Source organism: Triticum urartu, chromosome 4 (assembly GCF_003073215.2).
Source record: "Triticum urartu cultivar G1812 chromosome 4, Tu2.1, whole genome shotgun sequence".
Classification (NCBI taxonomy): Eukaryota; Viridiplantae; Streptophyta; class Magnoliopsida; order Poales; family Poaceae; genus Triticum; species Triticum urartu.
In genome coordinates, this window is record NC_053025.1 from 173,096,126 (window position 1) to 173,108,173 (window position 12,048).

Genomic DNA, 12,048 nt, shown 5'->3' on the forward strand with positions numbered 1-12,048 from the left:
GGCACAATTTGTTCCATACAAAGGGAGTTGTGAAGGAACGTTCTTTTCGCGTCATCATAGATGGAGGGAGCTGCAACAACTTGGCTAGCATGGAGATGGTGGAGAAGCTATCTCTCATCCCGAGACCACATCCACATCCTTACTACATCCAATGGTTCAACAACAGCGGCAAGGTTAAGGTAACACGTACTGTTCGTGTGCATTTTAGTATCTCTACATATGCTGATTATGTTGATTGTGATGTGGTACCTATGCAAGCATGTTCCTTATTACTTGGTAGACCATGGCAATTTGATAAAAATTCTGTACACCATGGTAGAAACAATCAGTATACTCTTGTTCATAAGGACAAAAATATTACTTTGCTTCCTATGACTCCTGATTCCATTTTGAAAGATGATATTAATAGAGCTAATAAAGCAAAATAGGAGCAAAATAAGAGTGAAAATAAGATTGTGGCAAAAGAATTTGAGCAACACATGAATCCTAATAATAAACCATCTAATGTTGCTTCTGAAATTAAATTGAAAAGTGCATGTTTACTTGCCACCAAATCTGATATTGATGATCTAGATTTCAACAAATCTAGTTGCTATGCTTTTGTGTGCAAAGAGGCATTATTTTCATTCGAGGACGTGCCTTCCTCTTTGCCTCCTGCTGTCACTAACATTTTGCAGGAGTTCGCTGACGTCTTTCCACAAGACGTGCCACTAGGATTACCACCTATTCGAGGGATTGAGCATCAAATTGATTTAATTCTCGGTGCATCATTACCCAATTGTGCACCATACCATACCAATCAGAGGAGACGAATGAGATTATGCGTCAAGTACAAGAGCTGCTCGACAAAGGTTACATACGTGAATCTCTTAGTCCTTGTGCTATTCCTATTATACTAGTGCCTAAAAAGGATGGTACATGGCGTATGTGTGTTGATTGTAGAGGCATTAATAATATTACTATTCGTTATCATCATCCTATTCCTAGGCTAGATGATATGCTTGATGAATTGAGTGGCTCTACAATATTCTCCAAAGTTGATTTGCGTAGTGGATACCATCAAATTCAAATGAAATTGGGAGATGAATTGAAAACAACATTTAAAACTAAGTTTGGATTATATCAGTGGTTAGTCATGCCTTTTGGGTTAACTAATGCACCTAATACTTTCATGAGATTAATGAACGAAGTTTTACGTGCTTTCATTGGACGATTTGTGGTAGTTTACTTTGATGACATATTGATTTATAGCAAATCTTTGGAAGAACATTTGGAACATTTACGTGTTGTTTTTATTGCTCTACGTGATGTACGTCTGTTTGGTAACCTTGGAAAGTGCACCTTTTGCACGACCAAGTATCTTTTCTTGTCTACGTTGTTACTCCATAGGGAATTGAAGTTGATAAAGCTAAGATTGAAGCTATTGAGAGTTGGCCACAGCCCAAAACGGTCACACAAGTGAGGAGTTTCCTTGGCCTCGCTGGTTTCTATAGGCGTTTTGTGAGAGATTTCAGCACCATTGCTGCACCTCTCAACGAGCTTACAAATAGGGATGTGCCTTTTGTTTGGGGTACCGCACAGGAAGAAGCCTTCACGGTATTGAAAGATAAGTTGACACATGCTCCTTTACTCCAAGTTCCTGATTTTAATAAGACCTTTGAGCTTGAATGTGATGCTAGTGGAATTGGATTAGGAGGTGTGTTATTACAAGATGGCAAACCTATTGCATACTTTTCTGAAAAATTGAGTGGGCCTAGTCTGAACTATTCTACTTATGATAAAGAATTATATGCTCTTGTTCGGAACATAGAAACATGGCAACATTATTTATGGCCCAAGGAATTTGTTATACATTCTGATCATGAATCTTTGAAACACATTGAAAGTCACGCAAAACTGAACCGTAGACATGCTAAATGGGTTGAATTCATTGAGACTTTCCCTTATGTCATTAAACACAAAAAGGGTAAAGAAAATGTTATTGCCGATGCATTGTCTCGTCGTTATACTATGCTTTCACAACTTGACTTTAAAATATTTGGTTTGGAGACCATCAAAGATCAATATGTGCATGATGCTGAATTTAAAGATGTATTGCAGAATTGTAAGGAAGGGGGAACTTGGAACAAGTTCGTTCTTAATGATGGAATTGTGTTTTGTGCTAACAAGCTATGCATTCAAGCTAGCTCCGTTCGTCTTTTGTTGTTGCAGGAGGCCCATGAAGGAGGATTAATGGGACACTTTGGCGTCAAGAAGACGGAGGTTATACTTGCTACACATTTCTTTTGGCCAAAGATGAGACGGGATGTTGAGCGTTTTGTTGCTCGCTGCATTACATGTCAAAAAGCTAAGTCACGACTCAATCCTCATGGTTTATATATGCCTTTGCATGTACCTAGTGTTCCTTGGGAGGATATATCTATGGACTTTGTTTTAGGTTTACCTTGAATAAAGAAGGGGAGGGATAGCACATTTGTTGTCGTGGATAGGTTCTTGAAAATGGCACACTTTATACCATGTCATAAAAGCGATGATGTTGTTAATGTTGCTAATTTGTTCTTTCGTGAAATAATTCGCTTGCATGGTGTGCCAAATACTATTGTTTCAGATCGTGATACTAAATTTCTTAGCCACTTTTGGAGATGTTTATGGGCTAAGTTGGGGACTAAACTGCTTTTTAGTACTACTTGTCACCCCCAAACTGATGGACAAACTGAAGTAGTCAATAGAACATTGTCTACTATGCTTAGGGATGTTTTGAAGAATAATAAGAAAATGTGGGAAGAATGCTTGCCTCATATTGAATTTGCTTATAATCGTTCATTGCATTCTACTACTAAGATGTGCCCTTTTGAAATTGTGTATGGTTTCCTACCTCGTGCACCTATTGATTTGTTGCCTCTTCCATCTTTGGAGAAGGTTAATTTTGATGCTAAAGAACATGCTGGATTGATTTTAAAAATGCATGAGTTAACTAAGGAAAACATTGAGCGTATGAATGCTAAATATAAACTTGCTGGAGATAAGGGTAGAAAACATGTTGTGTTTGCACCTGGAGATCTTGTTTGGTTACATTTGCGTAAGGATAGATTTCCTAATTTGCGCAAATCAAAGCTAATGCCACATGTTGCTGGTCCTTTTAAGGTGTTAGAGAAAATAAATGATAATGTTCATCCCAAAATTTTCAATTTGGAATGTTATACACTAGATCATCATGCATATCATATTTTCATGCATTTTGGTTGATCCTAGAAATTTCACGAAACTCAAGGACCTTCGGAGAGAGTTGGAGATTTCGTTATTTTCATATTTGAGAGTTTTCTCGAATTTGAAAAGAGGATCATTTGATTTATTTATCTCATCTTCAATTATTTTTCCAATATCAAAAAAATAAGAGAGGGAATAATATGACTTTCCCAAAGTTAGGAAAAATGAAGATTTAATGAATAAATCAAATTTTGTTTTCCGGTGTTTATTTGCATTTTATTTGGATAGGGAAAAATGCGCGTTTTCAAAAATTGCATTCTAGGTCCGGAGTAAAGTTCATTTTGTTCGACTCATTTTTAGGAGTCGGAGAAAATTTACTTTAGAATTTTTGGAGTTCGTTTAGTTTTCTTTTTCTTTGTTTTCTGCGCGCGGAATTATTTAAAAAAAAGAGCAGCTCCCGCAGGCCCAGCCGCGCCAGCCGCCAGCCGCCCTGCGCGCCACGCCAGCCAGCCGCCGCCCGCCCCGAGTCCTAGATAGGACTCCAGCGCCGCCGCCGCCCTTTGCCCCCTCCCAAGCAACACCCCCTCCCCTCCTAGTATATATACCCCTCTACCCCCCCTCTCCACCCCAAGCAGCAGCAGCAGCAGCCACCGCCGCCTCCTGCCCCGAGCCGCGCGCCAGCCCCCGCCTAGCTGCCGCCGCCGCCTAGTACCGCCGCCGCCGCCTCTAGCGCCGTCGCCGCCTAGCCGCCGCCGCCCTTACCCCGCCGCCGCCGGAGCCCTTCGCCGGAGCCTCGTCGAGGTAGCCGCGCCACCCTACCCTCGCCTCGGTTCGGTTTTTCTTTTGAAACATTTTTAGAAACCGTTCCGGTTCTTTTCTTTTCTTCCGGTTTTTGTTTCGGTTTTTTCCGAAAACCCTAGATCGGTTTTCTTCTTCTTTCGGACCGTTCGTCTCAACGAACGTGATCACCGATTTTTCGGTTAACGAACGTCCGTTCGTTTAACCGTTCGTCTCTTTCTTTTCGTCGGATTTATTCCGCGATCGCGATCTCAGATCCGATCTTCGTTCTAGTCTTTCTTCCCGCTCGTTTATCGGAATCAGGTGATTCAAGCGCCTGGAGTTTCGTTTCGAAACCGCCGTTCCGTCTAATCAACTTAAACAAGTTTTTGCCCCGGTAAAATTTGACCTAGTTTCAACTTGCTAGAACCGAGTTGTTTTCTTCCGCCGTTTGTTTTCCGTTTCTTTGTTCGGTTCGTTCTTTCTTTGCAACCGGAGTTCTTAAGTTGAACTTTCTGGTTCGTTCTCTTGTTCGAGTTTTACCTGTGCATTAGATGAGTACTTATTGTATGCTTGTTGTTTGTCTGCGATAGATCACCCGGATTGCGCCGCCTGTTACTTCGAAACCCTAGGTCTCGCGGATCATCAGCAAGGCAAGTAACACTTTGATCATACCTTTTCTACAACCCATGTTTTATTGCATTAGATCAATCCTCTCACATTGCATGATTAGGATCTAATTAAATTGTGGGATGGGAAGTAGATGAGGTAGTACCTATTACCTGTTTATTATGAAACCTTTGGGAGTTACTTCTACGTTTGCTTATTATGCCATGCTATGCTAGTAGACGTGGATTGGGTGAGTGATATCCATGACAGATGTGAGTTGATAATTTTAATGGTTTATCTAAGGTGGCAACTTAAACACACATCTGGGTGGATTGAGGCACCTGATGTCTATCAGGACTTGCCTGTTTTATTTTGGACCGCCACCCAGGCTCAAAGGGATCATAAGATCTTTCATGCTAGAAACTTCCGTGTGCAGCCACAAGCCATTATGGGCTCTGGCATAGTTGACTAAGTTGTGCAAACTCTTACAGTGGTAGACTAGCAGATGTAGGGGATGTAGGTGTACCGGTCTACCCGATCGTAAGGTGCCAGCGCTTCTGAAAAGCTATGTCTCGGTCATCCGTTTCTCAAACACCATGTAGTGCAAGAAATCCAACGGAGGCGATCGAGTCTTGTGGGGAAAAGTGCGCAAACCTCTGCAGAGTGTATAAACTAATCATGATTAGCCGTGTCCCCGGTTATGGACATCTTGAGTATCTAGTACTTGAATATCATGTGAATCTAATCATGTTACTTCTAATTAATGTTGTTGGGTTTTAATTGTTCACTTAATTGGGATCGGAATGCTGTCAACCATTCTCGATGTTTCACAACCACCATGATAGTTAAATAAATTTATTCCTTTGCAGTAGGGAAAAATTGGCTTTACGCAAAACTGTAACCATAGAGCTTTCCACCAGCCATATATGCATATAGTATAGCTGTTTCATTCCGTTACTCTCTATGTGTTACATTGCCAGCATATTCCATGTGCTGACCCGTTTTGGGGCTGCAACTTCTCATGTTGCAGACTTTTCAGACGACGAGTAAGGTGCTTTTAGGTCGTGGTTCTATACTCAGTGATGCCGTTGGAGTTGATGGACCCATTTATCTTCCGAGTCTTCCGCTGTTATCGACACTAGATGGCCTTAAGCCATATTTATTGTAATAAGTTCTCTTTGAGACAACGATGTAATAAGTGTGTGATTGCCACTCTGCTATAAATCCTTCAATGTACTGTGTGGTGTCAGCATTACTGATCCAGGGATGACACCTGAGCACAGAGCGCTTGATCCATTCGGGTCGGGTCGCCACAGAGATGGTATCAGAGCACACGCTGACTGTAGGACACGACCACTAAGTTAAAGCCATAGATCACCATTCTCTTCTCATTTTCTAACTCCTCATCTTTTCTACTCTTTTAGGATGACGCACGCGAAGATTAAGTACGCTCAACCGGATGAAGGCACACCTTTTGGATTGCACTTGAAGGAAGTCACCAAGTACCTGAACATTGGATTACCAAGCTTCACATGAACTTTCAACGCCACTCTGCCTGAAGAGGAGCGCTGGAATATTCAAGCTCACATTCCGGGAAGAACATTCGCGCCAATCACGAATCCCATAGATAGTGTTTTCAATGCACCAACCTGGAGTCTGGGAAGGAGCATGGCAGCTCATATCACCATAGGACGCATTGGAGAAGTTTACCAAGAAGACCTCAAGGACACTATCTACCAGATTTGCGGACGCCGAGATGAACAATGGGAGTTAGTCAGCACCAAGAAGGATAGATCCATTGCATCTTTCATCCAAGAGTTAAACCAGCACATTCGACGCCACGAGAACCAGATGTGCAATGATATGGTAGAGTTGAAGAATGCAAAGGCAAGGATCATCGAGCTAGAAGGAGAACTGAAGTCTACACGCAAGGACTACATGGACGAGATCGTAGCTCTAGCAAGGCACAATGGCGATCTTAAGCAGGAGATTGAAGAACTCAAGAGGAAGTTAGCATCCATGGAGGAAGACGAGTACGTCGCATGTCCGGACAACTACATCATCATCGACGACACCGATTCAGATCCAAGTGAACCCGACTTTGAAGACGAAGCTGGAGCAGATATCATGGAGTCTTCCACCGGTTCAAATTTCTAGATGACCACTAGATAGTAGTAGTATTTCCCCCATGTAAACATTATAGTCGAGCACTTTTGCGATAGTTTTAGACCGATTGTAAGCCCTTGTTTGATTGAATGAAGTGATTTTGTGTGCATTTGCTCATGTGCATTTGGGTAGTGTTTTCCCTTTAGACCTCACTCTATTCTTAATTCTCGTCTTTTCAAAACCCTCAGATGCCTCCGAGACGTGACAATGGATTTCCACCGGAGCTCACTCAGTTGATCCAGCAGCAGAATCAATTGATGCAGATGTTAGTCCAGAACCAGCAGAACAACAACAACAACCCACCACCACCACCACCACCTGTTGACCACTTAGCCCGTTTCCTTAGGCTGAATCCGCCGGTGTTTTCCAGTAGCACCGAGCCGATAGTAGCAGACGATTGGCTCTGCAAGATAGGAAGGGAGTTGACCACTACAGGATGTACGGATGGTGAGAAAGTAAAGTTTGCCGCACACCAGCTTGACGGACCCGCGGCAGCATGGTGGCAGAATTTCACAGCCACTTACCCAGTTGACACTGTCACATGGGATCAGTTTCAGCAAGCTTTCCGCACTGCCCATGTTTCAGCAGGAGCTATGGCCATAAAGAAGCGTGAGTTTTGCAACTTACGCCAAGGAGGAAGGACAGTGGGCCAGTATGTTGACGACTTCAGTAAGTTAGCACGTTATGCCCCAGATGACATTGCTACGGATGCAGCTAAGCAGGAGAAGTTTCTGGAAGGATTGAATGATGAACTAAGCATGCAGTTGATGGTAGCAAGTTTCAACAACTACCAGGAGTTGGTAGATCGTGCCATCATGATTGAAGGGAAGCAACAGCAGATTGAAAACCGTAAGAGGAAGTATGGACAGGGGAAGTATAACTCTGGAACCCAGCAGAAGCCCCGTTTTGCCCCTAAACCGAGATTTCAGTTTCAGCACACCCATGGAGGAGGTAGCTCGCACAACCATAATGGCCACAAGAATGGTAATGGGAATGGAGGAAGCAACGGCCAGAACCGGACCACCCCATCCACCCCAGCCAAAAAGGACTTGAGCCATGTCACTTGCTATAAGTGTTCGAAGCCAGGGCATTAGGTAAATGAATTTCCTGAAGGCCAGAATGGAAATGGAAATGGAAGCTCTGGGAAGAAGCCGAACCCTTTCAATAGGGGACAGGTGAACCACGTTAATGTGGAGGAGATTGAAGATCAGCCTGATGCAGTAATAGGTAAGTTTTTGGTTCATTTACTGCACTCGTTCTTTTTGATACTGGTGCATCGCATTCATACATATCAAGGGGATTTGTGGAAAAGTATAGCCTGCCCACTAGGATTCTTAAAACACCTATGCTAGTAAGCTCGCCAGGAGCAGAGAACATGGCCAGACAAGGATGTTTCCAAGTGCCATTAAGTATAGGAAGGCATGTTTTCCCGAGGGATTTAATTATTATGGAATCCCAAGGTCTGGATGTGATTCTTGGTATGGATTGGCTGTCGATGTATGGAGGAAACATCGATTGCGCCAGTAAGACAATTTTGCTTACCACACCAGAAGGAAGAAGGATCAAGTATGTATCTCGGCATGTGCCAAACAGGACACAAGTAAATTCCTTATCAGGAGTTGTGCAGGAGGAAGTACCAGTGGTAAAGGATTTTCCCGATGTATTTCCTGAGGAATTGCCAGGCATGCCACCGGATAGAGACATTGAGTTTTTGATTGAGTTATTGCCAGGTACAGGCCCAATATCGAAGCGACCGTACCGGATGCCAGCAAAGGATTTGGTGGAAATTAAGAATCAGATTAAGGAGTTATTGGATAAAGGTTACATTCGCCCAAGTTCTTCGCCTTGGGGATCACCTGTACTTCTAGTGGAAAAGAAGGATGGATCATTAAGGATGGTTGTAGATTATCGGGGATTGAATGAAGTAACCATCAAGAACAAGTACCCACTGCCAATGATCAACGATCTGTTTGATCGGTTGCAAGGAGCTAAAATGTTTTCCAAGATCGATTTGCGATCAGGGTACCATCAGTTGAAGATTCGAGAGCAGGACATACCTAAGACAGCATTCACCACGAGATATGGACTGTATGAGTATAGTTATGTCATTTGGATTGCTAACGTACCTGCCTATTTTATGAACCTGATGAACAAAGTGTTTATGGAGTTTTTGGATAAGTTCGTCGTAGTGTTCATTGATGACATTCTGGTTTATTCAAAGAATGAAGAGGAGCATAAGGAACATTTGTGTTTGGTTTTGGAGAAACTAAGGGAACATCAGTTATATGCCAAATTCAGCAAATGTGAGTTTTGGTTGAAGGAAGTTGGATTCCTCGGACACGTTATATCTGGAGAGGGTATAGCAGTTGACCCCACAAAGGTTGAGACCGTAACCGAATGGGAAGCACCAACGACAGTTGGAGAGATCCGGAGTTTTCTTGGACTCGCAGGATACTACCAGAGATTCATTGAGAATTTCTCAAAGATTGCAAAGCCTATGACTGAATTGTTGAAGAAGGATACTAAGTTCAAATGGACTGAGAAGTGTGAGGCTAGTTTCCAGGAGTTGAAGAAACGCTTGGTTACCTCACCAGTATTGATTTTGCCAGATCAGACCAAGGATTATGAGGTGTATTGCGACGCTTCACGTCGAGGACTTGGAGCAGTGCTTATGCAGGAAGGAAGAGTTGTTTCATATGCTTCACGACAACTGAAGCCTCATGAGTTGAATTATGCCACGCATGATTTGGAGTTAGCAGCTGTAGTGCATGCATTGAAGACGTGGAGACATTTCCTCATTGGAAATCATTGTGAGGTGTACACGGATCACAAGAGTTTGAAGTACATTTTCACACAGAAGGAGTTGAACCTCAGACAGAGGAGATGGTTGGAGCTCATCAAGGATTATGATATGAGATTGCATTACCATCCCGGAAAAGCTAATGTAGTAGCTGACGCATTGATCCGTAAGAGCCATGTCAATACTCTAATGACGGGGAAAATACCCAAGGAGTTAGAAGAAAACCTTCGTGAGCTATGTTTGGAAATAGTTCCGAGAGGCTATGTAGCAGCCTTGGAGATTCAGTCAACATTCATGGATAAGATCAGAGAAGCTCAGAAATCTGACAAGGAGATTGCTGCTATAAAAGAGAAATTGAGAGAAGGAAAAGCAAAGGGGCTTCATGAGGATGAGCACGATACCTTATGGTTTGAGGACCCTTTTATGTGCCAAATGACCCGGAGATCAGGAAGTTGATTTTGCAAGAGGCACAAGATTTGAAGGAAACATTCTGGTGGACCGGAATGAAGAAGGATATTGCAGCATATGTAGCAGTTTGTGACGTATGTCAGAGAGTAAAGGCAGAGCATCAGAAGCCAGCAGGATTATTACAACCATTGCCGATACCCGAATGGAAGTGGGATAAGATAGGCATGGATTTTATCACAGGGCTACCCAGGACGAAAGCAAGCTATGACTCGATATGGGTAGTAGTTGATCGTTTGACAAAGGTAGCACATTTTATTCCAGTTAAGACCACTTACACTAGTGCTAAGTTGGCGAAGATATACATGACTAGGATCATTTGTTTGCATGGAGTTCCGAGGAGTATTGTATCAGATAGAGGAACCCAATTTACCTCAAAGTTTTGGAATCAGTTGCATGAAACTTTAGGAACCAGACTAGAGTTCAGCACAGCTTTCCATCCGCAGACAGATGGACAGACCGAGAGAGTCAATCAGATTTTGGAGGATATGCTAAGAGCTTGTGCACTAGATTATGGATCTAGCTGGGACGATAACTTGCCGTATGCTGAGTTTTCTTATAACAACAGTTACCAAACCAGTTTGAAGATGGCACCTTTCGAAGCTTTATACGGAAGGAGGTGCAGGACACCGTTGTCATGGGACGAAGTTGGAGACCGTCAATTCTTTGGACCAGATTTGATTAAGGAGTCTGAACGGAAAGTTAAGTTGATTCGCGATAGGCTCAAGGTAGCCCAGTCCAGGCAGAAGAGCTACGCAGATTCTAAACGCAAGGAGACAGTCTACGAAACTGGAGACAGAGTTTATCTTCGAGTATCCCCACTTCGAGGAGTTAAGCGCTTTGGAGTTAAGGGAAAGTTAGCACCGCGTTTCGTTGGACCGTACAAGATCTTGCAACGTATGGGAGAAGTCGCTTATAAGTTGGAATTACCAGAGGGACTGTCAGGAGTTCATGACATATTCCATGTTTCTCAGCTGAAGAAATGTCATGCCGAGATGGCGGAGGTACCGCTAAGAGATACCGTGCCACTCGAAGCAATTCAGTTGAAGGACGACTTAACATATGAGGAGAAGCCAGTCAAGATTCTCAAGTTTGCCAGCAGAGTTACTCGCAGCAATGTTATCAAGTTTTGCAAAGTTCAGTGGAACCACCACTCAGAGGAAGAAGCCACCTGGGAAAGAGAAGAAGATTTGCTCAAGGACCACCCTCACCTATTTTCTAGCCAACCCGAATCTCGAGGGCGAGATTCATCTTAAGGGGGGTAGGTTTGTAACATCCCAAATTTTCAATTTGGAATGTTATACACTAGATCATCATGCATAGCATATTTTCATGCATTTTGGTCGATCCTAGAAATTTCACGCAACTCAAGGACCTTCGGAGAGAGTTGGAGATTTCGTTATTTTCATATTTGAGAGTTTTCTTGAATTTGAAAAGAGGATCATTTGATTTATATATTTCATCTTCAATTATTTTCCAATATCAAAAATATAAGAGAGGGAATAATATGACTTCCCCAAAATTTAGGAAAAATGAAGATCTAATTGATAAATCAAATTTTGGTTTTTGCCGGAGTTTTGTTTGCTTTTTATTTGGATAGGGAAAAATGCGTGTTTTCAAAAATTGCATTTTAGGTCCAGAGTAAAGTTCATTTTGTTCGACTCATTTTTAGGAGTCGGGGAAAATTTACTTTAGGAATTTTGGAGTTCGTTTAGTTTTCTTTTTCTTTGTTTTCTGCGCGCGAAACTATTTAAAAGAGAGAGAGAGAGGAGCGCCCCGCCTGAGCCAAGGGCCCAGCCGGCCGGCCCAGCCGCCAGCCGCCCTGCGCGCCAGCGCCAGCCAGGCCGCCGCCTCGCCCGAGTCCTAGTAGGACTCCAGGCCGCCGCCGCCCTTGCCCCTTGCCCCCTCCCCAAGCAACACCCCCTCTCCCTCCTAGTATATATACCCCTCTACACCCCCCTCTCCAACCCAAGCAGCAGCAGCAGCAGCCACCGCCGCCTCCTGCCCCGAGCCGCGCGCCAGCC